Source organism: Lepidochelys kempii, chromosome 9 (genome assembly GCF_965140285.1).
Source record: "Lepidochelys kempii isolate rLepKem1 chromosome 9, rLepKem1.hap1, whole genome shotgun sequence".
In the NCBI taxonomy this organism is placed as follows: Eukaryota; Metazoa; Chordata; order Testudines; family Cheloniidae; genus Lepidochelys; species Lepidochelys kempii.
In genome coordinates, this window is record NC_136388.1 from 36,052,593 (window position 1) to 36,078,060 (window position 25,468).

General features: G+C 41.3%; 1 protein-coding gene and 1 long non-coding RNA gene across 6 annotated transcripts in view; one reads left to right on the plus strand and one right to left on the minus strand.

The window, feature by feature from the left end:
• NYAP2 (neuronal tyrosine-phosphorylated phosphoinositide-3-kinase adaptor 2) overlaps positions 1 to 5,154 on the minus strand; it is a 180,614-nt gene extending 175,460 nt beyond the window's left edge. The window contains exons 1-2 of one of the 4 annotated variants that reach the window (XM_073359901.2): positions 5,111 to 5,154; positions 3,856 to 4,349 (exon numbers count right to left, since the gene is read on the minus strand). The gene's annotated coding sequence lies outside the window, so the exon portion shown is untranslated. The other 3 variants (XM_073359900.2, XM_073359902.2, XM_073359903.2) reach the window with 3 other exon arrangements.
• Positions 5,155 to 5,454: 300 nt separating this feature from the next.
• Positions 5,455 to 25,468, plus strand: part of LOC140916892 (uncharacterized) — a 34,210-nt gene continuing 14,196 nt past the window's right edge. For both annotated transcript variants that reach the window (XR_012160684.1, XR_012160685.2), the window contains exon 1: positions 5,455 to 5,599. This is a non-coding gene — a long non-coding RNA (uncharacterized LOC140916892). The remainder of the gene's footprint in view (positions 5,600 to 25,468) is intronic.

Here is a 25,468-nt window from a genome sequence, read left to right on the forward strand (position 1 = left end):
AATCACTTTATACTAAGCAAATCACTGTCTGCTTAGTCCCAAAGGATTCAGTGTGTTGTATTGACATCCGTGGCACTACATATTAAAATAAGTTGTGAGATCAGTAGCAAGTGTTTGCTGGATCAGATCCTCAGTATCTGGTATAATTTTTGAATTTTGCAATCTCATGGCATTTGCCAGTATTTGAAACTTCTATCTGCCATGCTTAAATAGGGCATAAACTTCAAACAGCTGGGACCAGTCAAAGCTTAGAGTACGTATTACTGTAAACATTGTTACTTTATTAATCTATCCAGTGTAATAAGACAGACTGATTTTTGTTAATGCACAATTGTGTCGCTTCAGACATTTTATTACTTGAATATCCAGACTGGTGAGAATGTGTAACCAATACATGTGGCCCTTTGAGTCATAATATACACGGTCTGTCACTCTCTCTTGGTAAGGTAGGTTGTGGACAACCCTGATCAACTGCTGACCAAAGGTTTTAATTTCTGGTAAACTCAGACAACAAACCATTTCCAGTCATCTGTCAGAGGAGAGAAAAGTCAAGCAAGTATTCTGTTTGAGTACATTTACATTTGATTACACATCTGTAAATCACTAAATATGTAATGTAAGCCTGAGGTGAGGCAACATTTTGTCACCCCTGTTGTGCATATAGTGCTCCTGGAGTTTTAATTAGCTGGTGATGAGGGGAGGAGACTCATAGGGCCACTTGCATAATCAACTTGCTTTCAGTGCATTTGATTTCTGAATCCGGAAAATACTGGCTAATTGTGACATGGAGATCGCGTAATTTGGAAAATTCTCTTATACCACTTTCCACCCCTCTCTGTGTGGATATATATATACACATGGGGAGGGGGCTGTTTCAAAAACACCTAAATGTCAGCCTAATTCTGCTCCCAGTGAAGTCAGTGGTATGGAATGGTAATGATAAGTCAATGCCACTGATTTCATTGAGCACTTTTGGCAATCCATCCTACAGTGAGGACATAACTAAAAAGGTATCCAAGGCATACACTTCATTTCATAAAAATTACATGAAAGGCAAATGTGTCAATTACAATAAATCTGGTCATTTTCTCAAGTGTAGCTGTATATGCTGGATGATTTGGCAAGCCTATAAAGACTGGTCCAATATTTATCCCCATAAATGTGCTATGCTACTGTGAATACCATTATATTTATTAATGTACACAATAGAATAGAATGCAAAAATGTAACAAATTGATGTTCCATAATATCAATGAGTAAGCATTCTGGGGAGGGCCTTGGAAGTTAATCGCTGTACATAAGCAGGACAGTTTTTTGCAGTTCGGGCAGGATAACCCCTTCTTCAAAAAACATCAAGATCTGAAAGTCTCATCACCTTCTTCTCTCCTCCAAGTCAAAGTTGAGAGACATTATGAGGGCAACATGGAGCAGCTTACAGTGACACTGCCCATGCAATCAGCTGTCCGCATGAAAGAAATTAAATTAGATTTTTGCCAACTCTTCTACAAATGCATACAGTTTACTGGCAAGTGCAAGCAGTTCCCTGACTGATTTTTGCCTATTAACAGGACTGAATATAAGAGAATTGTAATACTTCAGATGTGATTTCTGAAAATGTGGGTAAATAATGCACGGTGTTTCACAAAGCTGCTATGACATACTCTAGTATATCTTTATACATTTGAAATACAATTTTCTATTTGATCTGATGCATAATATACAGAATCCTAGTATTAAAAAACTAACACCATCCAGAAAATGCACAATCTATGTGTGAGGAATGCTAAAGTCAGACTACTAAGTGCAGTGATTGCGTGTAATATCATGCTGTTGCTATGTTGTAAAATTCAGAGAAGTGGCTCCACCTTTATTCATGGTTAGGCCACCCCAAGAATCTTCACAGTTGCTTTTCACCCTGCCTGATAGCCTCAAAATGCAGCTGTGCTACATTGAAAAATGGCAATGTTGATGTTAAACTGAAAGAGCTTGTTTAAATAGTGACAAAGGCGCTGATTGCTTTCTTCTCAAATCAATGGGAGGCATTTTGTTTTTTTAAACATAGGAGGACTAAGGCTGACAGAACTCAACAGTGATGTAGTACATGTCATGAATCCAACCCTGGATTCCTGGGGGATATGTATTCCACTTCATTCCTGCTTTACTCCCTGCATACTCACGCTCCTCTCTTTTACACCCCATTCACTCTAGTGTTACTTGTCAGCTATCTCAGCAAAATGCAACATTTCAAAAGCATTTTGCACAGATCAAGCATGCTAAATTGCCACCCTGCCCTTTGAGTTTGTGCTGCAGTGTTCCAGTAGCTTGCAAGGCAATAAGTGCAAAGTAAACAGACCACATCTGATTTTCACAAACTGCTGACTACAGCCCCATTAATAAGGGCTTCATGGTATTAGGGGGTAGACAGTATACTTTTCCCTCACCAAAAGAAGCGACTGCAAATACATCAGCAAATGGAAAGAGACGCTGCCTTCCATGAAATCGCTTCTATACCTCTCATAATATTTCTACCCCTGTGCCAGGCAAGCTTCCATATGTTAAATATTTGATCTGATTAATTGTTTAAAGGAGAAGCATGAACAAGCAATGCATCAATAAAAGGCAAATAATGAACAGGCATGTTGTTTGCCTAAGTAGTACTACACTAGATTCTAAGGTCAAATAGAGAGCAAAGTCTCTATGAATTAGGCACTCAGGCTTTCCTAAGTCGTACCATGTAGTTTGATCATTTTTTTTTTATTAAATAGAAGCTAATTTAGTCTTAAATGCAAATAATTTTTACAAGTTATCTTTGCTAAGATTACATACTATCCATCTTGCAGTCATTACACTGCACAATATGAGTGATATGCACCAGCACCTGAGTGAAAGACACAGAAGCTAAGTGATGCTAAAACCTTCACTTGAAGAGGTTAAAACTGGCTCTTTGGGAAGAATAAAAAAAAAACTGCTATGTATATTTAAGAAAGTATCCTGTGGCTATAAACTTTCACCTTTCAAGTGTAAAGGTCATTCGATCAAGAGTTTAAAACAAAAAACAAAAAAAACAAAACCTTGGAATTTGAGTCACTTCATGCTGCATTTTGGGCAGCAGAAAGATCATTGCCTACAATGTCTCCTCTCTGCTTTAGAATTTAGAGAGCTGTTGTTTACTTTGCAATAAGACACTTTGATCAAGGTGCCTTTTCAAAAAGATAGAATATGTTTCATCCAAAATACATGTATTAAAATGTAACAAATCTGCATTCGTAACAGCAAGCATTCGGTGTAATTATGAGATTTAGATTATCCTTATACTACTGGGGAGAATTAGAAAAACATTACGGGCAAACATATATGTGTATTTGAACTCAAGAAAGAAAGAAAGAAAGAGCTTCTTGTGTATGTGATTTTTTTCCTCCCTTAAGAAAATGAAATGGAGATTTTACTACTAAGAGTAATGTATTAAAATGTTGTAAAATATTAATAGTGTGGCATGTCTGATAAGTAACTAACACAGATGTTATGAATCATATCAATTAATACATCAGAATATAGCAAAGAATGTTTTTAATAATTTAGCTCTGCTTTTTACAAATGAAAAATCCAGCTCAAAATGTTCCTATTATAAACATAGCTAATGTGTGTAGGTACATAAAAGAGTCTGAGATACATTTACAGCATTGTTTAGTTAAGGAATAGTTTGATTAATCTGCCAAAAAAGATAAGCAAACTTTGGCATTAGACATCCCTGACTACAAATTATTCCAGTTTTGTAAGTATAATTTTTTTAACCTTCTCTAATTAGCACTGTATTCTATTAACATGCTCAGAGAATTTTTAAAAACATGTACATACCAAAATTTAAGTCCACGGGGACTGCTAAGTGCAATAATCAAAGGTGACTTTTGTCTGTAAAAGCCCTTTCCTGTGGTTATCTCAGTGCAGTCTGAAGGAATATTTCAGCACCATAAGAAACAGACTTGCAATTAGGCTCAGTTTTTCTTCAGTTAAAGTGCATTAAATCTTGTTGGCAAAGATGCCCAGATTGTAGAATTCTGCATCACTAGAAGTCAGTGGGTATGTTAAAGATCTTCTTGGTATAGGATTAAAATGGCCTTTAAAGTTTGGCTTTTAAAAATGCAGTGGCAAGAGAAGACAGGTGCTTGCTTCTTTAAATCCACATTCAGAGAACAGAGGGCATAGATAATGGGAGGGTACAAACAGCACCCTGCTTTCGGTCCAGCTGAGAAGAAACTGGATGATGTTTACCCACTTTACAACGTAGAAGATTACACCACCGTCATATGCAATAACACAGAGATTGCTAATGTGCCTCATTTGAATGTATTCTGTGGAGACAAAAATAAATGAAAGAAAGGAATAGAAAACATCCTATCCAAATGGCTTCTTGCAGCAGAAAAGATGCTCTCTCTCTCATTGCCACTCAGATACAGAAGGTTTGAAGCAGTCTAGCTTGTGGCATCGTCTCTCTCCCCCGTGACTTACAGGCAGGCTTGCTCTCTCCAGCTGCCTTAGTCTGTTGATGCTGCTGTTGATTAATCAGGGATTCTCAAACAAAGAGCAAGCCTACCTTCTGATATAAGTAGTAATCTGGTTCTCCTCTCTTTCTGCAATCCGCTTGTATTCAGCAGCCAAGCAGCCAGCATTCTAGTACCTTGGATAGTTCCTGCTCACTAGGCCCATTGGAAAACGGTTGAGAAGAAGCAAGTGAAGAAATGACAAGAGACCAGAAAACAGCATCATTCTACTTCAGATTTCAGCTCCCGGGGGTTCAGTTGCTCATTAAAGCCTCCTATCTAGGCAACAGATCTCTCTCTTATCTCCACTGTACTGTAGTCTGATTAGCAAATAATCCAGTGGAAAAAAAATCTGCATTAACAACACCGTACATCATATTTAGCCTCTGTAGGTAGGAAAGACTATGAAACACACACACCTTAAAAGAAAAAAAGAAAAAACCTGTTCTTCCTCGGAGAATGTGTAAGTTAACCTTTAGCCCATGTTATGGCTCAAGGAAATGAGCAACGACTTAAACGGAACATCTAGGTCTCAGTTTGATACCTCATATTGATATATCTTTTGCACTCACCCTCACTGTAAAGCAGTGCAAGGCACACAATTACTGCTGACGCAGATTAGGCTGCTGCTCGGGGAAAGATGGGAGGAGCTTTTTAACCTCATCAAAACAACCTTCCACCACCTGCTCCCATTGCATGAGAACAAAACTATCCTACTTGGACAGAATAAGCGTGATCTGTATGCTGCTTGCTTTTTTTTTTTTTTCCCCCATGAGAGACGCACTCGAATCCAGCATGCTGCATTATCAATATCCAGAACATAACTATGCAGTTTTATATCTCCCTAAATTTGCAAACTCACTTTCTCAAGGAAGACTTTTATTTGTGTTTCTTAATTTTTCACCATATAATTTTATTTGCTCATCTTCTATTTGCTCTTCCTGGAATTAATGCAGCTCATCTTTGTCACCCAAAGCTGCTAGATCAGACACAAAGCAAAGGCGCTCAGTCCTAAACCGTGAAGCCAGTGAAAATGGAGATGTCAAAATGTACACAAGAATGTAAGTTACACCGTTGTCTAACTTCAATTCCTTCCCCCCTTTCCTGCACCCCCCCCTGCACACTGAATCAGTCACTTCTTTACCTTGTGTGAATTTTAAATCTAATATTATACTAATGTTTGAGTAATTTTAGAAAAAAATAAGAAGTGAGGCTCACTGGATAAACTCCCATCAAATTGGTGCATATACACTGCAAAAGCAATATTACTACACACCTAAATACTAGCAGTAAGCAGCCCCTTAGACAGGACACACACATACCTTACTGGTAGGAATAATTTGTGCAGATTCATTATGTCTTTGCTGGAACATTGGAGTGTGCTCTGTTTAGGCACTTCTGATATGCACCCAGAAGCTTTAACTGGAGCAAAAGCTAACTGTAAGCTTCCTGAATAGTGGAATAACTTGATATGTGAGCTGCAGCCTGAGAAGCACATGCTACTAAAAATTGTTTAAACAGTAATAATAAATAATTCAGTTACAATGTACTTTGTGAAGGTGGCTGTGCCAGGACACTCAGGCTTGGAGTGCACGCCCGCATCCCACTGCACCTGTTACAGTTTATGGATCCTTTAAAACTGGGAGCTATAGTTTCTAGGTCATGTGCTTGCCTCTTAGTCATGTGCCCAACAGGAAATTTCATATAATGCTGTCAGGCAAGGGAGCAGGCTGGAGGGACCTGGGGGGAGAAGAGGACTGGGAGAGACCCTGCACCTGTCAAGTGGAAGGCCTGGAAAGGACACACCTGCAGGAAGCAAGAGCCAGCTGGAGAGGGCTGTAAGGACCATGAGCATCCGGAGAAAGGGACTAGGACAAGAACCTGAGGGGCAGTGAGTGTTTGGGTTGCTGTGTTTTTGCTTCTAACTTCATAAAGAAACTTCCTGAGAAGAGGAATTGGGATTGTGCTGTTTGGAGCATTATTTCCCCTTCCTCTGGTGGTGGATCAGTCCACACGCTTACAGTGGAGTTAAGATCGCTGCCAGATCATAGTGCCTTGTGCTCTGCATGTTCTTCCAGAATTTCAGAGCCCTCAAACTCTGCACTTGAGAACTAGGACATGCTCATTTAAGATCCTTCCATGTATCTCTAAGAGAACCTCACTGTAAACTTATTAAAACCCGAGAAAACCAGGGACTGCACAGCCAAGGGAATGCTTACAACCCAGTATCTCGATCAACCTTAACTCTGTCCCCAAAGGCAGGAGAGAAGAGATGTCCCTCAAGCTGACTCGGGAGCAGAGCTAGCAGCTCCCTCCTTGAATCAGCTTCTGCCCACGTCAGAGCGTGAGCTTCAACTGGGAGAGCAGAGTTGTGATGGAGAGCCTTGGAATGGAATGGCTAGGGGAAAGGGAATACGTTCCCCAAGGCTGGAGGAAGGGCATAACTGAGGGACAATCAGGGAGGTCCTGTGATTATGCGTGGGCGTGGGGAGTGAGGCAGCGAGAGAAGTATGCTGCCGGGGTAGAGGGACGTCTCTATCCCTGCATCTCTGCCACTTCCATCCATGACACCTGTGACAGAGAGCTAGGAGCCTAGAGCTGACCCAGCACTCTGGTACTAACTCTTTCCCCCTGGAGTAGACTTAAGTGGAGATGGGTGCTCAGTGGCTAAATTAGGCAGGGGACTAACAAGCTAATGAGAGCAATCAACCTATCAGATGGGAACAGTTAAAAGTCAGAAGGAAGTGCAAGGGGGAAGCTGGCCAGGGCCAGGAGATACAGGATCTCAGGATGAGGAGATATTTCTTCTCCCTCCCTGGAGTGTCGGCTAAGGGGGAAGTTTATGTCCATTTATATGTTGCTGCAGAAGGTTGTACACTCTTGAACTGTTGGAGGGGAACTAGTAAATAACACACTGCTGCTTATAAACCTGGAAAGCATCCAGCCTGTTTGTGTTGGTTCAAAGGGCAGAGAAGGGAGCCTGTTTGCCCCCCGCTCCCCTTTTCAGGAAATACTCCCCCAGCTCTGGAGGATCTGGTCTGGCTTCAAGAACCAAGTCCCAGTCTGGTGGACCATCTATGGTTGGCTAGCTGGGGACAGCTGCTGGTGGAGTTGAGCATTAGCTGTCCTCCTGATAGAGCTTCCACACCAGCTTCCTCAGTCTGAGCATAACAGGGACCATGGAGGGGACAGAGACAGGGAGAGCTGGTGCTGAAACTGTCAGGACATCAGCGGACAACTCAGCTATAGACTCCGAGCTGTAGTGGCTACCCGTGTTCCACAGAGCGGGCAGTAGCATGGAGTACAAAAAATGAGTCACTAAATGTTTTAATATTCCAAGTTGTGCACCTTTCTTGGTAGTATGCCCTCGTTCCCACCATAGAGAAACTAGGGATGTATTTTTTTCTCTCCTGCTCACTATTTTTAACTGAGATGTAGGCAAAAATATGTGAGAAGACTTCTGAAATATTAACAGCTCAAGAATCCCTAGTTCAAATGACTTCATATCCACCCCACCCCCCTTCCAAATTCTACCCTGGCTGCACACCTGCACACCTAAAAAATTTCAGGCCCATCTGACTTCTTTTGTGTGTTTCTCTCACAGGGAGATAAATAATCAGCTTTAAAAAGAAACTGAACTGCAACCTGGATCATGCAGTAGTTAGCTGCCACTCCTTAGTGATGACAGGGACTATGGTCAAGACTGGAGCATACACAAAACCATATTTGCTCAACATTTCAATGGCCAGATCTCCTGTGGAAAACGGTATGCATATGGGCATCACATCAGTCAGTTCTGAAGTGTAATACTCCCCTCATGATGTTGCTGTGTGCCACATTTCTGGTGGTCACTTATTGTACAGCATCTTGCCTGAATCTCACACTTTAAAATTAATTTGATCTATATGCACTGAGCTTCCACCTACCAAAAGCCCAGTCTCCACTATACAGCATTCTGAGCATACTCTGTGTTAGACTAAGGACATGCCACCGGGTGTGAAAACCCCACAGTAGGCCAGGGCACGAAGGGGTTAATAATCTGCCATGGAAATGGGGACTGAGATCAGCTCCCCTTTGCAATACCTGCCAGAAACTGCAAGCCCAGAGGAAGAGCTGCCGTGAGTAAGGAAGGTCTCAGAGTATAAAGGGAACAGGACTGGCCTCAGCAGCGGGCTGCTCTGCCAAAGGGCTGACCTTCCTTCCAGACTCCAAGAGAAGCCCGAAGTCTGCAGCCAGCAGATCAAGCAAAGGGCTTCTCTGGGGAAGGGAAGGCTCATTTTACAGGCTATTTGACCACTCAGAGTGGGGCAGACTGTCCAGCTCTCCCTGACATAAGGGGAAAGCTAAGGACAAACTGCTTACAGGTTTTTGTGGTTCTGACTCACTCTCCAAACTTGGCCAAGCGAGACATATTTGAAAAACTGCCATCTGCACATGCTCAGTAAAAACTTCTAAGGTTTTAGCAGCAAAACTACTCAGAAGATTCCATCCTCAATGAAAAAAGAAAAGGAGTACTTGTGGCACCTTAGAGACTAACCAATTTATTTGAGCATGAGCTTTCGTGAGCTACAGCTCACTTCATCAGATGTTTACCGTGGAAACTGCAGCAGACTTTATATACACACAGAAATCATGAAACAATACCTCCTCCCACCCCACTGTCCTGCTGGTAATAGCTTATCTAAAGTGATCAACAGGTGGGCCATTTCCAGCACAAATCCAGGTTTTCTCACCCTCCACCCCCCCCCCACAAATTTACTCTCCTGTTGGTGCTAGCCCATCCAAAGTGACAACTCTTTACATAATCAAGTCGGGCTATTTCCTGCATAGATCAAGGTTTTCTCACATCCCCCCCACCCCCATACACACACAAACTCACTCTCCTGCTGGTAATAGCTCATCTAAACTGACCATTCTCCAGGTTTAAATCCAAGTTAAACCAGAACATCTGGGGGGGGGGTAGGAAAAAACAAGAGGAAACAGGCTACCTTGCATAATGACTTAGCCACTCCCAGTCTCTATTTAAGCCTAAATTAATAGTATCCAATTTGCAAATGAATTCCAATTCAGCAGTTTCTCGCTGGAGTCTGGATTTGAAGTTTTTTTGTTTTAAGATAGCGACCTTCATGTCTGTGATTGCGTGACCAGAGAGATTGAAGTGTTCTCCGACTGGTTTATGAATGTTATAATTCTTGACATCTGATTTGTGTCCATTTATTCTTTTACGTAGAGACTGTCCAGTTTGACCAATGTACATGGCAGAGGGGCATTGCTGGCACATGATGGCATAGATCACATTGGTGGATGTGCAGGTGAACGAGCCTCTGATAGTGTGGCTGATGTTATTAGGCCCTGTGATGGTGTCCCCTGAATAGATATGTGGGAATAGAATAGATATCTATTCAGGGGACACCATCACAGGTGGGTGATGGGGGTGGGGGGGATGTGAGAAAACCTTGATCTATGCAGGAAATAGCCCGACTTGATTATGTAAAGAGTTGTCACTTTGGATGGGCTAGCACCAACAGGAGAGTAAATTTGTGGGGGGGGGTGGAGGGTGAGAAAACCTGGATTTGTGCTGGAAATGGCCCACCTGTTGATCACTTTAGATAAGCTATTACCAGCAGGACAGTGGGGTGGGAGGAGGTATTGTTTCATGATTTCTGTGTGTATATAAAGTCTGCTGCAGTTTCCACGGTAAACATCTGATGAAGTGAGCTGTAGCTCACGAAAGCTCATGCTCAAATAAATTGGTTAGTCTCTAAGGTGCCACAAGTACTCCTTTTCTTTTTGCGAATACAGACTAACACGGCTGTTCCTCTGAAACCCATCCTCAATGAGCATACTCAAGCCTCTCTCAGCTCCTAGTGCTGACCAGGCTGCACATGTGCACCCCTACAGAGCAACTAAGCATGCTTCATCCCCTCACAGCTGCTAGCTGAGAGAGACCATGCCAAACATGCCATCCCTACACAGTGACCAAGCATGCTCTAGCCCAGGGAAACAGAAGCAAAGCTAGACTTCACCCGTAATGGCTGCTCCCAGCTACTTGGGACCAGGCACTGGAAATAAGAGCAATGAGCCTGTCTCTAATGTGCTCTCAGTGACCCCCCCACACACACCCAGGCCTAGGCATCATGGAGGAGAAAAGCAACTAAGTCTAATGCTGAGAGGTCAAAAACCAGACCAGCAGGGAGGGAAAGGAGTAGATTGGAGAAAGACTTTTAAACTGGGACTGGAGAGGGAGTGAGAAACTCTGGAACACACTGGGCAAGGAGATTGGGACCAGGAGCCAGTGAGGGAAATGGGGGTGAGAAGTGGGAAACCACTGAGGTCGGACAAGGAGCTGGAGGGACAAGGAATCTGGGACTGGTGAGACAAGGAGACTGGGACTAGAACCAGTGGAGAGGGCAGGGAGGGAAGACAGGAACAACAAGGAGCTGGAGTGCAGAGGCAGAAATGGGACTGGCTGGGCAAAGAGACTGTGGCAAGCAGCCTGGAAGGAGAGAGACTAGGGCAAGGAGCCAGGAAGGGATTGGAGAAGGGGGACTGAAGTGCTTGTTTAGTCCAGGGAGGTGCATGAGGACTGGAAGTCAGTTGTGGGGAGGGGGAAGAGACAGATCAGCTGAGGCACCAGGAGAATGAAAACTGGAACTGGTTGGGCCAGGAGACTGGGACTGGGGTGTGAAAAGCCTGGAGACTGGGTAGTCAAGGAGAATGGAACTTTGACAAGGAGACAGAGGCAGGGAAGAGACAGGTTGGAGAGGATGGAGCAGATGGGGTCAGGTTTGAGGGGAATGGGCAGAAGAGTCTGTGTTCACTAGGACACACGCCCCTCCAGAGACTGGAATGGAACCCAAGATTCCTAAGTCTCCCCTTTCCTTTGCTGCCAGCAATCTCATCTGCAAACACCAATTCAACTACCTTCTCTGGGTGGACAATTCACAGATCTCTCCCTACTCCAGACCTATCTTCTTCTGTTCAAACTAAAATCTCAGCCTCTCTCTCTGACATCTCAGCATCAGCTCAAAGTCAGCATAGCTAAACCAGCTCTTAATCTTCCCCTCCAAACCCTCCCACCACCTACTTTCTCTGTGGCCAACAACACCATCTTGCAACTTAGAAACCATCCATAACATATTTTTTTCACAATGAACTTATCAGAACAATGTATTGAATTAACAATCATACCAAAAACGTATGTCAGGGTCATTGTTAGTGTGAAAATAGAATTCAATGTATAATTCCCAACCCTTTCTCAAACAAAACGTATAATACAAGGGCAATTGCAATGTGAAAAATGTTCTACAAAAATGAATTTGCATAATATTGGCACCATCTAATCAATAAAACTATCTCATCCTCCTTCAAATCCTTCCAACTCTCTTATGCCATAATACTTATTAAAAAAAAAAACATGACAATGGTTAGACTGCTGTGTGTCGAGGCCAAAGCTTATCATGCTGATCAATAATGTCTGTTTCCTTGTACTCCCCCTTGTCTGTATTCATGTTTTGTCTTATGCTTCGATTGTAAGCTGTTTGGGGCAAGAACTGTCTTTTGGTTCTGTGTAAGTACAACACCTAGCACAATGGGGCCTGGTCCATGCCTGGGGCTCCTACCAGCTACAACACTATAAATAATAATAATCATGTATCACCATTCCTTTGCTGTCAGCAAATGTCATCTTCAGATGTAGGATAAAGATTTGCATCTCCACACAGCCCCTGGGATGCAGAAAGCTGCATATTGTTTCTACTGAAGAAGGCTATTATAGTTTATTTAAGCTCAAACTGAGTTAATAAGTATTTAAGAACACCAGTAGGCTAATTAGAGGGGAAAGCATAGGAAACAAATGAAAGCTTCAGTCTATATTATGGACCATTCCGTTCTGTTACATCACCTTTCTTTAGTTAATCACAGCAAGGCTGTCTGAGGTTTTTAGGTGGGCAAATGCAGCTAAGCGGCAGGGTTGAGGAAGAAGACAGAATCCCGAAAGGGACTTTACTCAGTGAAAAGAGAAATATAATTACTGATTGTCAGGCATTTCTAAATCTTAATTTGCATAATCACATTTTAAAAACCTGCAACAACCTTTTATGAACATACAGGCACAAAAGTCAGTGCTAGCTGTCTGAATGCAAATTATGCTGAGTTTTGATTTTGTATTGGGCAGTTGCTACCAGTCTCTGACCATGCTAAGCAAATGATATAGTTCAGTGAAAACCTAATAACTCCATTCTGCACTGAATTTTACTACACAATGTACCAAAAAGGTAAGAGGAAACTTGACATCAACACTGTAATCATGCTTACACTGTGACGTACGATCGAAGGAAAATATTATCATTTGTAAATGCTACGTACTACAGGATATAGATATTAAATATTTTAGTGTCAAAGTAGTCCCAGAATATCCATTCCTACCCTCCTCTTTGCTCTGATGAGATGATATAAAAGCTCACTAACTGAGATATTGACTTTCAAACTATATTACTAGAGGGTCCCACAGTGTTGCTTCTGTATGCTGAGCTGTACACTCAGAGAAAGCAGCATGTGAAACTGCTGCCTGTGATGTGTACGCAGCAGCAGGGGGCGCCAGAGAAATTCCTCTGCCTGCAACACTAGGAATTATGGAATTATCCGATGCAATGTTCAGACTTTATTGCTGTACAGACAGACAGACAGACAGACACGAAGAGTATATTTATTATATGCTTCTACTTGCATTTTATTAAATACAATTAGAATGGAAGAGAAGCTTTTCTGGAGGTAGAGGATCCAATTCTATAAAGCTTGGTTTCAGAGTAGCAGCCGTGTTAGTCTGTATTCGCAAAAAGAAAAGGAGGACTAGTGGCACCTTAGAGACTAACCAATTTATCTGAGCATAAGCTTTCGTGAGCTTCATCGGATGCGATGCATCCGAGAGCTACAGCTCACTTCATCGGATGCGATCCGATGAAGTGAGCTGTAGCTCACGGAAGCTTATGCTCAAATAAATTGGTTAGTCTCTAAGGTGCCACAAATACTCCTTTTCTTTCTATAAAGCTTAATTCACTTGAATAGTCATTGCCTATAGCAGTAGGCCATATGAAGTCAGTTGGAACTACTCTTGTAAGAGCTTGCAGGCTCATGTACAAGTACAAATTAAAAAACAGTTTCTTTCTACCTTTCAATGAGAAAACCTGCAGTAAATGTGAATAAGCTCATCTTACTTGGGCCCTGTGTTGCTCCAATTGAAGGCAATGGCAAACTTTGCATTGCATGGGAGCAGAACTGCATCTCTTCCGTCTTTCTGATATTTGGAAAATTAAACTAGCCTTGGCTACATGTCAGGCCTGTCCCTGCAAGAGGGACATCCAATGTCCCTCAACATCCAATGAGTCAATAGGAGTTTAGGGTGTGCAAGATATCACACTGTTATCACATCCCAGCAAGACACTATTCAGTGCACTGGGAGTAGTTTTCAAAGACACAAATAGCAGTTAGGCACCTAATTCACCTAGGAAGTCAAGGAGAGTTAGGAACGTAACTGCCATTTGTGCCTTTCAAAATCTGTCCCATTGTCCCTCAGTGATCAAGTTTTCCATGTTGTTCTGATCTTGGATTTATTGTTTAGGCAAACCTTCCATTAAAATCGATGGGGAGCTTTGCCTGATTAAGGAGTGAAGAACAAGGCCCTACATGTATTTGCATACACCACAAAGATCGTGTCCTGATTAAGACAATTTATTCTACATGACATCTGGGGCAGTGGGGCTGTTTGTAAACTGAACTGTGCTGTAAAATATTTAATTGTTTTGACCATTTTAATTTCTTCTAATGGATTTCAGTGACAATGGATTTCTTTCTTAAACTAGATTCAATTCAAGGTTGCTATCCAAACCCTTTAATTATTGGACAGTGTATGTTCAATGCTTTAAGTAGCACTTACAGACCCCATGAGCTCCTGCCAAAAATCTATTAAAGCTGGAAAAGACACATTTCTATATAGGATCCTGAAATATGTATCAAAAAAGTAAATTTTAACACAGGATTTCAATTAGGCCAGCTCACCACAACAGTTCTCCAGAATCTCAGTTTTTGTTTTAAAGAAGTGTAAAGTCCTAATCCTACAGACACTTTCACTCATGCTTAACTTTATGTGTATGTGTAATATTCTTGACCAAATTACTTGTATGCTTAAGTCATTGCATGATCAGACTAAGCCGCCAGCGCTTATGGTTGCAAATAAAGCCTTGAAAATGTCAAGCCTGCCTGAGTTTTCAGAGAGCCCGGAACAATAGCTCTGAGAAGTATGATCTACCACATTCCTCTCTGTTAGTTATTAATGTGGATAAAAGATGGTAATTTAATTGTCAACACTGTTAACCATTTCCCTGATGACCAAAGCATGTAAGGAAGGAGAGGTGTGTGATCATATTATGAAAATCTGCACAATCTCTTTCGGCACCACAGATTCATTGGTGCTCATGAGAGGACAACCTTGTCTATTTTCCTCAGTCTGTAACATGCCGCTACTGAACCACAGAGAAGGAGGGGAGCCAAGGTGAACAACTGAGACTTTCGCTACACTTAAAACTTACTCTAGCATAGCTAGGAGTGGGGGGCGGGGGAGGACAGGACAAAACAAAACATACATCCCTGGCTTACATAGTTATTCTGACAAAAACCCTAGTGTAGATGCAGCTATGCCATCAGAACAGTGTTTCTGTCAGTATAGCTAATGTCATTGGGAGAGGTGGCAGAAAAACTTCTTGTCTGTGTTAGTGGCTTCTACTCTAGGGGGCTGTACCAGCATGCTATACCAACACAGGCTCCAGAGTGTACGCATAGCCAGAGTCTCAAAGGAGAGCCAATCATCCAGAGTGCTCAGAGGCACCCAAGCCCCAGGGAGAAATAGCCATATTCTGAACCCCAGAGGGAAAAGCAAATCTGAGAAACCCAACAGATCACACAATCATATTTTGAACACCTGCATTGTCTACTGTGAATGAAATCCCATTTTGCTGTCTCACATTGGTGGAGATGGATTTGTGGCTGGAGTTTAGAAGAATACCACTTTCTTTTTTCCCGTTTGACCCCTGAATATGCCTTCATAAAAAAAGTATTCAAACTTGAAATCTTATGATCTTAATACAATCTACAAATATTTTGTGCAGCTCTGTAGAAAACTAAGTCCTGTCTAGCTAGAGTTTTTGTACAGTATCCAGCATCCATTGCGACTTCAATGGGATTTGTGGTTGCTCAATACCTCAAAGTATCAGGCTGCTAGATAAACACAAACATGGTAGGATTATAAAGGAATGAAAGAGCTCAAGGAAGAGACAGCATCTTGTACTAATGTTCTCTAGACACAGACAAAAATAAGAGATGCATTGACTAAGTAAATAATTGATCAATTTTGCTACATTTTAAAGATATTTAAAAGGAAATTGTTGCTTCTGGCTAAACTCCACTTTTCATTTATTTTTAATAGGTATTTAGCTTTATAATGAAATTAAAACAGAGGCTATTTATTAGACTTTGTTCAATCTAATTTACCTTACCTTTTAAAAAAGCTAGAGCATAATATTGGTTTTCAGAAGTATACAATAAAATTAGTATAAAATATTTGTTGCTACAAACCTGTTAATGTTGGTGCTATCCAAGCTCTTGAAAGCTGAACCCCACTCCTGGAAAATTAAACTAATTGAATCTCAGCTGCAACCTCGCCATGTGTTGTTAAAGGACTACCCATCTTAGTTATGTGCTTGTGTAAATCTTCATAATATATGTCCTTGCCTCTCAGGTATGGCCTCTCCTCTCTTCCAGACTGATGAGAAATGGCATAGTTAACCATGCTGACAATTAAATAATCATAATTGGAAGTTAGACTCCATTGAAATGAATAGAAAAGTTCAAATCTTGGAGCTATTGTTTCAGGCTTTCTGCAAACTCAGGCAGACAGCTCAGAATCAGTTAACCTCACTTCACATTTTCAGGGCTTTCTTCACAACCATAACAGTGAAAGACTTGCTTTCATTTAAAAATGAAAGCTGAAAAACTAGAGAACAATTTAGAAGATGGTCCACACACCCCTCACGCACCAGCTAGTCCTTTATGCTCTCCCTGCCAGAGGGAAATGCTACACTTCGCGAAACAGTGGTTAACATGGCAAAGGAAGGTTCATTGATTCAGCAGGAGAGTGAATTTGTGTGGGGGGGTGGAGGGTGAGAAAACCTGGATTTGTGCTGGAAATGGCCCACCTGTTGATCACTTTAGATAAGCTATTACCAGCAGGACAGTGGGGTGGGAGGAGGTATTGTTTCATGATTTCTGTGTGTATATAAAGTCTGCTGCAGTTTCCACGGTAAACATCTGATGAAGTGAGCTGTAGCTCACGAAAGCTCATGCTCAAATAAATTGGTTAGTCTCTAAGGTGCCACAAGTACTCCTTTTCTTTTTGCGAATACAGACTAACACGGCTGTTCCTCTGAAACCTGTCAATAATTGGATAATGACAGTTTAACATATTCCTGCAGCCCCCTCCCCCCCATTTCATTAAAATATTGTGATCCTTTGTACTGTCTTGGTATAATAGCTACTCCTATCAATGGATGTGCTGAAAATGCCCCCATGAAGGAATTAAAGAATGCAAATGTGGAATACCAATTAACCTCTTTACAATTAAAAATGTCCCTATCTATTATACCACCCATTAGCGATACTCTAGTTAATGGTCTGTTAACATTTCCATTAGACCTTTTCCCCCTGCACCCACACAGAGCTAAATCCTGGCTAATCACCTTGAAAACTTATCCGTGGATTTACATGGCACCACATACATGGTTCAAATGAGGTAAAATATGGATACACATTACTTTGAGCCATTACATTCTAAGTACGTACACATCTGCTAATGTACATTAAAATATACTGAGTGATTTTGCAAGATGTTTTTCTCTCTCAACATTAATACAGTTATTTCATCTACAAAAAAACAAAACAAAATCCCTAAATAATTGTGGAGGTCTGTCTCAAACTAATATGGTGAAAGTTGCAGTTTGAAGCTTTGTCCATAACTGACTCCTTTCAACCAACATGTTTTACATGATAGGATTGTCTTTTCAGGAGATTTGGGACAGTGGGTTATGTTTTGTGCTATGTGCTATAATTCCTAGACACTGCAGGGTCAATTAAGGACAAGGGTTCAGCCTTAATAGCTCAGAATCCCCTGACATCTTTATGGTTAAGCCACACTCTCCTCATTATTGTAATGCAGACTTTTGCATGTCAAATTCATTACAAATTTAACATGTTCATGTATATTGCATTTGTCAGTCCTTGAAACATTAAAGACATATTTAAACATTTTATGGAGAACTAGGGAAAAGAAAAACAAAAAGCACTGGTTATACAGACAGGAAAAAAGCCATATGAGCTAAAGCCTAATCTACAATTTAACTCTTGGTTTCACCATTATATTTCTCAATATGTTCACAATGGTATTGACTAGTGCTTGTAAAAATGCATTGGCAACATTCTGAGTATTTAACTTCCACCTAATTGTTGAACTTATTCGTCTGTCAACTTTATTCTCACTCGGAGGCTATGTAGCTTTGATGTGAACTAATTAAATCTGGGCCATGTAAATGGACTACCACTCAGCAACAAAAAGCTGTAAGATGCTCACTGGTTTAAAAGAGTTGTAATGTGTTGAATAAAGAATGACTGACTTTTGGGGAGGCTAGAGTTTTTTACCAGATGTATTTGGATAAACTGAAAATCCCAACACATTTTATGTACATTATGCATATTGAATTATCAATTAAAAGAACTAAGTTGTAGTTTGATGCCCAGTTTTTGTGCACAGAATCCACAAACTTTAGAAGCAGAAAACAGAGGTTCTGATCCTGCATAGATGTGCTTAACTTTGAACCCTGGGAGTAGTTCCATTGAATTCAATAGGACTACTCCCTTTCATAAAGTTCAGAACATACACAGGGTTTTGCAAGATTGGGGGCTTTGTATGATTACATGACACCAACTAATTTTCTAGTTTACCATTTGTGTTGTACCTACTTTCTAACACTGACAAGCTTTTCTTTATCATGAAGCTATAACAAGCAGGTGTATGCCTTAAATAGGAAAACTGAATGCATAGTAAAAACAAACCAAAAAAATCCCCAAAACTTCTTACAGGAAATGTATAATGGTGACAGAGTGAAAGTACAGGCACTCCAGTCCAGAATCCTGTAAACTGGTGTTATGAGGTGGGTTAAACCTTGTTGAAACCAGTGGGTGTAACAGCTGCCCTTCATTTGGGATAAACGTAAGAAGCAGTTAAGCTCCTTTATGGAATCAGATAGCTGAAGCAAAGGCAGCTGCCATCCAAAACGTAGGCACATGCAAGGCACATGTAGGCAGAGGGATTTCTCAGGGTATTATTTTATGAAGGTTTTTGTGACTGAGATAGAGGAATGAAAATCAGAGAAAAAGAGAGAGAAGGCAATAAGGAAGCACCAGAGAGCCAGAAAAAGCACTGGGAACATGGTCCTGAGAAAAAGCTAAGAGAGCTTTTGGGACTGAGTGCTGGCTAGAAAGGGGTTTGGACCTGTCAGCAAAGAAATGGTCTCCTGCTGTTTGATTCTTGCTGTGTTTAGAGAAATAGGACTTTGTCATGCTTTTGAAAATAAACATGATTGCATCAGAGAAATATCTGGTTCCAGCATCAACTTCTCCTTCTAACTGAAAAACGGCAAGACTCTGAATTTTGGCCAACTACTCAGGTCAAAAAGAGTTAACCAATAGAATATACCTGAAGCAGTTAAGGATTTCACATACCCCATTCCAGGCCTGAAAGAAACTACATTATTCAACTAGTATTGCTATCCATGTAACCTTTTCTTTTAAAAAAAAAAAGTAAATTCTCAACATGTCAACTGCTTTCATTTATGTAATTCCAAACCATGCCTGTCTATAGAACCAACAATGTGAAAAAACCATGTAGCTCTTGCTGGACCCATTGCTGATTCAAGCAGGTGAATGGCCAAACATCTAGCACAGGGGATAAAATGACCTACTAGTGGGGCACAGAAGATCCAGCAATGGCACCCGTGGTCGTTGTCCACCCTTTAGTAACTTTAACAGATTAAGGTCCACAAGGCCAAGGTTCAGTATTTGCTGCTCAAGTAGAATTGTCCATAATTATTTATCATTATAAATTATATAGCATCACTGGTGTGAATGGCATTTAGAGACACATGAAGACAAAACCCCTGCCTAGAAGAGTCTAAGCAACTGAACTCCACTAGCAAGCGTGCACATGATGACTGTGTGCATACACCGCTGCAATAACTGTGCATTTAAACTGCTTACAAACATAATAATTCAGTTGACTTCTGTTGTTCTAAGAGGATGTAGGGGAAAGAGGAGCAATAGACCAGCCTATAATAATGTGCTTCTTGCTTGCCTTGAGTTTGTATATCAAACATCAGTTACCTTTTTGTTTTGTTTGTAGGATTCTGCTTTTAATAATTATTTCCAACATGTAAACCAGGTGATACAGAAGAAGAAAAGAAATGAGTATTTTGGCTATCACAGTGCACAGATCGTCAATGGTAAATGCAGTATCCTGTTTCTAACCTGCTGCTTCATAAACCATTGACATTCAGTTATTTATCCAAGATAATACTAATGACTCTGGATTAATTGGCAAAAGTCACACAGTAGCACAGATACAATCATATCTTCAAACAACCTTAAATTTAGTATTCTAAACTGTTCACAGATTTAATCAATCTGAAGACCCAAAATGAGTATCACAGGCCTAGAAAAGAAAATTATGCTTATTCCTGTTTATTATTTAGATTACAGTCATCTCCAAAATGTGCTAGCTGAGAGGGAGACACGTTCTCTTCCTGAAAGAGCATACAATCTGAAAGACCAAAGCAGACCAAAGTAGACAAAGCAAGGGAAAGGGTATAATTAGAGTTAGCTGGATGTTTTCAGTGAAATGAAATTCCACTAAAGCCAAAACGTTTTGCTGAGCCATATCAGTTTTTGATGAAGTTTTTAGTTGGGGAGGATTTTTCCCCCCAGAGCTCTCTGGTCAGAAGTGATGAGAGAGAGAGAGGCAGAGAGAAATTGAAAACCTGAACTTTTTGATTTAAAAAATTGATGTTTTGACAATTCCATTTTGTGACAATGTTCAAAAAGGTTTTGCTTTCATTGCACTGAGGATTGAAAAGACAACAGTTACACCTACATTTTCCTAAGCTTGGTTTTATCCCATCACTCCAGGTTATAACTCCCTGCAACACTCTACATAATTTCTTACTTCCTTGGTGTTTATGCCTATCAAATATCTGAAGTACTTTTAGTTTAGTTTACTGAAATACACCCCTCCACACAACCTCAGCTATTGTCTAGCCAAGCTACTCACCTTTAGTCTCTATAATCTTACCTCTAGATCTTTCTCTGCAGACACTCAGGCTGTACTTTTCTGAAATCCAAGATTTGTTGACATCTTTCTGATGTTGAGAAGCCCAGTGTTTTTATTTCTTCCTGAAGGTCCATTTGCATTGATCCTGTGTCTCACTGGTGCTTGCAAAACCTCCCACTTTAGCATCCAGTGCAAAGCTATATAATGGGCTGGTTATCCCTGCTTCCAGTTAATTAAGAACAATGCTAAATAAATATTACAATATTAATATCAAAGTCAGTTCTCATATACCTAGGGGGTAAATCCTGAAGCCTCCCCAACATGCCCAACAGTGACAAGTGCCTTGGACATAGGGCAGTAATGTTTGCCCCACTAAAGGGGGGGCAGAATTTGGGGAGATCTTATGGGGCCAGCAATGCTAAATAATATAGCATTTGAGTGACGTCTCACACTAGGATAAATTAAGAGTAACTTCACTGAAGTCAGTGGACTAATATTGTAAAATTGGTGTGAGAGGGGAATCTGGTTCACAAAGACTTATAGATCCAACAAGTGTTTCTCATGTAGAGAAGCATGCAGCCCAAGGAAACTATCTTGGAAATCCCTCTAAATCTCCTCTTCGATGTTCTTTGTTCAACAATCATAGTTTCTACATTTACCACACACACATACTCACACACCCCAACCCCTATCCATCAGCCAAATGGCATCTGATGCCAGCACTTGAATAAATGAAAAAAGAAACAGTCTCTGATATTGTTCCAGCTGCGTAGATTCACTCCTCAAAATGAACAATTCCAAGAAAGATACATAAAGTTCTTTTTTTCGTCTATTATCCATGCCCTTTTTTTTTCTAAATTTAATTCCACAGAACACACACAAGTACTCCCTAATCTTCAGCAAAACAGGCCTTGAAGTTTAAACTTTCCCTAATTTAAACAGAAATCTAAGAACCAATGTTCTTTTTGTGGGGCTTTTCTTTTTAATCATGGCAATGATTCAGAGAGAAGATATGAAATAGTAAAGGCAACTTGAACTTTTTGTGAGCATACATCAACTCCAGAATGAAAGGGGCATTATTACTTCTTATCTGTTGCTTCTCATTATTCATCTGTTTCATTCCACTTCATTGCTGAGATAGTTTAACATTCCTGATGTCAGATATTTTACTAGTTTAATTATAAATATCTGCAAGGGATAAAAGAAGAGACAATAATGCAAAACACAGACTATGGGATTTGTATTTAATTTCGAAAGAGCAAAATGTTGTTACTACACAATTTTAAATGATTTAACTCAAAGGGTACTTGATAAGGGTGTGACACTTAGGAGTGCTGAGAACAAACGGAACTTTATTTCTTGGTCCCGTCACCTGACCGAGGTCACGGTTACAAAGAGCAACATAACGGGCACACAATACCAAAGGTCCACTGACTCTGCTTGGTTTCTCTTACAAGCCCTACAATCCCAAATTATGAAAATTAGTTTATTTCAAAGCACACATCCATTCTAGATTAAAATGAGCACTGGCTGAAAGGTTTACACATGAGTCATCTTAGTGGAGTAAGGGGGCTAGGACTTAGCCCCAATCACAGGGGCTGACTTTTGTTTTTGCCAGGGGGTGCTCCTCTCTGCACCCTTCCCCTGTGCAAGTGGGGCCTCGGTGGGAAGAGGCCGAGTGAGGGTGGGGCCTTGGTGGGAAGAGGCTGAGCAGGGGCAGGGCCTCTGGGCTGAGCAGAAGGCAGAGCGGGGCCACAGTTTGGACGCCGGGGCCCACAAAAGACTAATCTGGACCTGCAGTGCTGAGCAGCCCCTAATTTTTTTTTTGATGGGTGCTTGAGCCACGGAGCACCCACAGAGTTGGCACCTATGGCCTCAATTTTAAAAATATTTTGAGCGCTCCCTACTCTGCCAGATACACTGGCCCTGTATACATGAGAGAGCAATGTTGTCCTCTAGAGTTTGGTACACCCAGGGAATGAGGGTTCTGCTGCCACCACACCACCAGCTTCTTCTTTAGTTCAAGGGATAGAGTTTTGGCAACAGCATTCTTGTCCCCGCTCCCCACGTACATATCACTTGTATAATTGTCACAGATTTCTTACACATTCATTTTTCCTATCAGAAACCATGGGTAATTCAAGCAGCGACACTGACAGCAGCCTTAGAAAGAACCTTTCATCCTCTTCTCCTGGCTGATATATGACAATACCAGCTACCAGTTGTTTGCAAAAGGTTGTAAGTGAGTAAAAGACTATGAACACGTTTCTCACATTTGATGTGCAGAACTCATTGCACTCTTGAGACAATCTCACATGATTGGCACTAATCAAAGTATATAAATCATGACAGCATTGACCCACTTGGAAGAGTACAGGAATCCTTTCCCTGATATAGATTTTCCACTAACTTTCTCTGAGCACTAACCTAAGATGTTAGCATCCTTTATGACTTCTTTAACCCCTTTGCTGCACCAGTAACACAAGCATGTCAGCAACTGTCTTGCATGAACTCAAAGAAATGTATGTTTCTGTACACACTGTCTACAAGGAGGGAGCACATTTTCTAAGACTTAACTATATACCATAGTTACATCATGTATATCAAAAACTATCAGTTGCATACAAGTACCTCTAACACTTGTTACAATGACCAGTTATGAATGACCAGTACAAGTCACAAATATACTGTTGACTTCAATGGGAGCTGCTAATGTAGCTGCCCAAATACGAATTTAGGAGCCTCATTTTGTGCATCCGTTTGAAAATCTTGGCCACCATATCTTGCTCTTAACATCACATGATCAAAACCTGTGGCTAATGATGCCGTCTCACCTTTGTAAATGGCAGTGAGATCTCTGCAGGAAAAGTGTAGGCACCAATTATGATAATTTCAGAGAGCCATGAAACTAAGAATTTCCATACACAGCAATCGAAGCAAACCTCCTGCCACAGCAAACTCCTTCAAAAACTAAAGCAACACCTTAGGAGGCCCTAGGCACCCTATGCATGAAAGCTAACAGAAGTACTGGGGAAAATACTTCCATCATATGAGCATCCAACTCACCTCTGAGTATAATTTTGGGGCAATACAGCCAGGGCAATACCCCGCTACATACTTGATCAATTACATTCCCTTCTCGTATCAGTTAACTATGTGTTTCCAGCTATATCGAAGGACAGGAGACACTTGATATGGATTTAATCAGGCTGCAACTTTATTATTAGATGTCTGGGACTACCCGCAGATAAAAGTGTACAGTATTTATTCCATAACTACCTGGGGGGCTTTCATCAGCTCCCCCTCTTTTTCCATCCAGGTCCCTCCAGCACATCCATTGCCAGGACCTTACTATCCACCCCTCCTCAGAGGAGGGTTAAGGTGGGCTACAAGAAAGGGGGGGGAGGTTGTCTCCTTTCCATTCCAATCATAGGATCCCCAAACCCCCTACTATTCCATTCCTTTAACCAGCACACCCATTTTAAGTCCTTTACCAGGCCATTTATCTGGTCATGCCTTCCTATGCCTTCTATGACGAGATAACTGGCTCTGTGGGTGAGGGGAAAGCAGTGGACGTGTTATTCCTTGACTTTAGCAAAGCTTTTGACACGGTCTCCCACAGTATTCTTGCCAGCTATTTAAAGAAGTATGGGCTGGATGAATGGACTGTAAGGTGAATAGAAAACTGGCTAGATCATCGGGCTCAACAGGTAGTGATCGATGGCTCCATATCTAGTTGGCAGTGCCCCAAGGGTCGGTCCTGTGGCTGGTTTTGTTCAATATCTTCATTAATGATCTGGAGGATGGCGTGGATTGCACCCTCAGCAAGTTTGCAGAGTACACTAAACTGGGAGGAGAGGTAGATACTCTGGAGGGTAGGGATAGGATACAGAGGGAGCTAGACAAATTGGAGGATTGGGCCAAAAGAAATCTGATAAGGTTCAACAGAGACAAGTGCAGAGTCCTGCACTTAGGACGGAAGAATCCCATGCACCGCTACAGACTAGGGACCAAATAGCTAGGGAGCAGTTCTGCAGAAAAGGACCTAGGGGTTACAGTGGACGAGACACTGGAGTCAACAGTGTGCCAAGAAGGCCAATGGCATTTTGGGATGTATAAGTAGGGGCATTGCCAGCAGATCGAGGGACGTGATCATTCCCCTCTATTCGACATTGATGAGGCCTCATCTGGAGTATTGTGTCCATTTGGGCCCCACACTACAAGAAGGATGTGGAAAAATTGGAAAGCGTCCAGCGGAGGGCAACAAAAATGATTAGGGGATTGGAACACATGATTTATGAGGAGAGGCTGAGGGAACTGGGATTGTCTAGTCTGCGGAAGACAAAAATGAGGGAGGATTTGATAGCTGCTTTCAACTACCTGAAAGGAGGTTCCAAAGAGGATGGATCTAGACTGTTCTCAGTGGTAGCAGATGACAGAACAAGGAGTAATGGTCTCAAGGAGGGAGCGATAGCTCAGTGGTTTGAGCATTGGCCAGCTAAAC